Source organism: Trachymyrmex septentrionalis, unplaced genomic scaffold, assembly GCF_001594115.1.
Source record: "Trachymyrmex septentrionalis isolate Tsep2-gDNA-1 unplaced genomic scaffold, Tsep1.0 scaffold53, whole genome shotgun sequence".
NCBI lineage: Eukaryota > Metazoa > Arthropoda > Insecta > Hymenoptera > Formicidae > Trachymyrmex > Trachymyrmex septentrionalis.
The window spans coordinates 2,698,763-2,702,140 of record NW_017305705.1 but is presented as its reverse complement, the minus strand read 5'-3'; the positions used below and the strand labels follow the sequence as shown (position 1 = coordinate 2,702,140).

At 30.0% G+C, this 3,378-nt stretch overlaps 2 protein-coding genes across 2 annotated transcripts in view; one reads left to right on the top strand and one right to left on the bottom strand.

Annotated features, from left to right (window-relative positions):
* Positions 1 to 1,882, bottom strand: part of LOC108751884 (large neutral amino acids transporter small subunit 2) — a 23,307-nt gene extending 21,425 nt beyond the window's left edge. Inside the window, exon 1 of the mRNA XM_018492358.1 lies at positions 1,782 to 1,882. The gene's annotated coding sequence lies outside the window, so the exon portion shown is untranslated. The remainder of the gene's footprint in view (positions 1 to 1,781) is intronic.
* A 518-nt stretch (positions 1,883 to 2,400) lies between these two features.
* The window catches only part of LOC108751988 (transport and Golgi organization protein 6 homolog), an 8,011-nt gene continuing 7,033 nt past the window's right edge, over positions 2,401 to 3,378 (top strand). Inside the window, exon 1 of the mRNA XM_018492518.1 lies at positions 2,401 to 2,477. The gene's annotated coding sequence lies outside the window, so the exon portion shown is untranslated. The remainder of the gene's footprint in view (positions 2,478 to 3,378) is intronic.

Here is a 3,378-nt window from a genome sequence, read left to right as displayed (position 1 = left end):
ATAAATATTTTTTTAATTTTTGAATTTCAGTTTTATATTTTATATATTGCATATTATCGTACATAATATGGCCTTAAATATTGTATCTTATACCAATATATTTATCCGTTGCATATCTGTGAGATCATTTGATCACTTTATATGTAATATTCAGCCTTTCAACTAATTTTGAAATTACATTCTAAAAAAGGATTAGTTAACTGCCTTGTAAGGACCATGGCCATAAGCATGCCTTAATAAGTATTCTTTTATATAGAAGCATTTGCTGACAATGACTATAAAAGATTAGCCGAAACGTATGTCATTTGTATTATATCTCTATGATATCTCTAATGTATTGTCAGTTACAATAAAGCTTTTTATACGAAATAGTTGCGCATGATTTATAGCGATAATTTCAATAAGTCTATTTCCTTAAGATGGGATTTTATTTGCGTGTTTTTATCGTATAACAAATTTTTCAAGCCTGTTGATTGGCTGTAGGATAGAAAGATCCGAAGATTCTCCCTCTCTGTTCTGTACATATTTGCAAAAAAAAAAACGCATAAATAAAATTCCATCCTTATTTGATATTTGATAATTGATCTCGATTAATCTTTGCGAGAGTTTATTTATGATTCTATCCGAAATAATTACAACAATCTTTGTGCTTAAACGTTATAAAGTCAGGAGAATACACTCATGTTAATACCGATAAGCTTATCTCATACGTATATTATAGATAATACTACAGACTGTAAGTCTGTAGATAATATATAACCCAGATAGCACGCACGTTTATCCGTTTTTTGTCGCGTACGACAAATTTTTTAATCATGTTAATTAATTGTAGGACAGAGAGATTCTCGAATGTTTCTATCCTATAGCCAAATCGACAGGTTTGAAAAATTTGTCGTATGACAAAAACGGATTAATATTAGTCTTAAAGATGTCGTTTATCTCGACTTTAGATATATGTGGGTGCTCTATTTAGGATTAAACTCCCCGGTAAAAAATTTTTCCATGCATGAATATGTACAAATATATACAAACATACATAAATATTTATAAACATGTATAATCATGTATGAAATATGTCCATACGTGTTCATACATCCCTCTTTCTTTTGTAAAATTATTTTTTAGTATAATAGAAATAATAATAGTAATGTGAAAATATTAAAAATAATTAAAAGGGTAATTTTCACCCTATTTGTTTTAGGAAAAATCAAGTTCGAAGAAATGTAAAAAAAATTACGTATGTATAAATTACATATATAATTATGCATAATTGTGTATAAGTAATTTTTTTAAATTTCTTCAAACTTGATTTTTTCTAAAACGTAGTGTGAAAATGACTCTTTTAATTATTTTTAATGTTTTCACATTACTATTATTATTTCTATTACATTAAAAAGTCATTTTACAAAAGAAAGAGGGGTAAATAAACATGTATAATATGGACATATTTCATATAAAATTATGTATGTTTATGAATATTTATACATGTTTATGTATGTTTATACATATTTATACATATTTATGCATGATAAATTTTTTATCGGGATATTATTATCTGAAATAGATATTAGATTTTGGAAATTTGCTACAATGTTACATATATGATAAAAACTCAAAAACCATTTTAAAATTTGACTTAATTTCTCGTCATTAAAAGTGTCAATTATAAAAAAATAAGATCTTGCTAGGTCTTGCTTTCTTTCCGAAGAATAATAATATTTTATCGTACATTCTTCTAATTGTTGCAAATTGGATTTCTTTACAAACACAACACAACTTACATTCTGTAGTTTATAGATCGGTATTGCATTACTGTAAATTTGCAGAAAACGATTAATTTGCGACAGTCAGATTTCCGTCGCGAAGACTCGTTTCATATTTCTGCATTTTAGAATATTACGCTGCAAATAGTGCAACGATATATGTTTCACTTCGCCGTAAACATTCACTCACGAGTGTTCTTTGCACCCTTGTAACTCTGCGTTGATCGAAGGCATTTAATCAATGTGCCGATTCGTCGGTCGCAAGAACCGTTCGCGCGGTGATCACGTTGGCCCGAGTCGCATGAAGTGTGGTGCGTTTCGATACTCTCGACGTGCAGCGTCTCGCAGCGATCTTCACTCCATTCGCAAATCGCGGCGCGTACCGCCGCGTACGAAGGATCATATTTCCCCGAGAAAAAGTGCGATCAGGATACGCGCGCGCACAGTATTGGAAGGTTGGCGGAGTACTAAAGCGTCTCCCGTGTCCGAGCGAGTCTTCTCGTCGAGAATCACGCATCATCCTCAGCATTGGCGCGACGCGAGTCAAAACGCTCAAGTGCTGCAGCAAGTATTGAAAGCTCCATGTGGAAGATATTGCATGCGCGGCACACTTCTGGGAAATTCTTTTTGCTTGAGGAAGGTTCCTTCTCATGTTGTCATTCCTACTAAAAGACGCATATCAAAAGAATGAAAAAAGAATTGATCAATCCAAAGGTATATTCCGCATTCACAACAATTAAAAGATCAATCCAATATTACCATTGCATTGCTTTTCTTTTTTTTTTTTAAAGATTCATTTACTGCAATAACTATAAAGTTGTCATTTAGTTACTTACAAAAAAAGAACGGAAACATAAAGAAAGAAAAAATTTAAAAAATATATTTTTAAAAAACATACTTTTATTTTTACATATAATGGGTGCAGTCGAATTGTCCTTATAAATGTTTCAAAGTATTTTTTGATTGATCAGTTAGTAAAATTCTTTCTTCCGATTGGTTAATCAAATGCTTCGAAGCATTCGTAGTGACAATTCGACCACACCCAATATCACATAATCAATTATTATATCAAAATTACATATTTTAAAATTAATATTACAACATTTTAATGGTTTAAAATATTTAAATTTATTTTTTGGAGAAATTTATTTTGTATTTTGAGTTGTATTATTAGGTTTGTTATATATAATCAATGTGCAATTTGTGATAATGGCTGTATTCAGTAACTGATAAATGAGTAATCAGTAATTTTTAATTTAATGTGATTAGTTCTTGCTTTTAATTCTTTACTAGATCTAAGTGTAAAAATATATTAAAAAATCATTTACTTATCAGTTTTCTCTTCTGAACGCACTTAAATTGATATATTTCTAGTTATAATATATTTTATAGCGTTCTACGCCAATGATGTCGCACGTCCGTTTCGTCAGTGCTGCGCAACCTTCTCGTTATTATCATCACATTATCATTTACGCGTAGCTTATTCGTATATGTGACCGCGTATGCGTACTATTTAAATATGAATGAACTGCATTGAGTCAATAATTGAATTTCTTATCGTGTTTCTGTAAATATCAAATCTATTTTTTGCGCTATATATCTATATATATATATA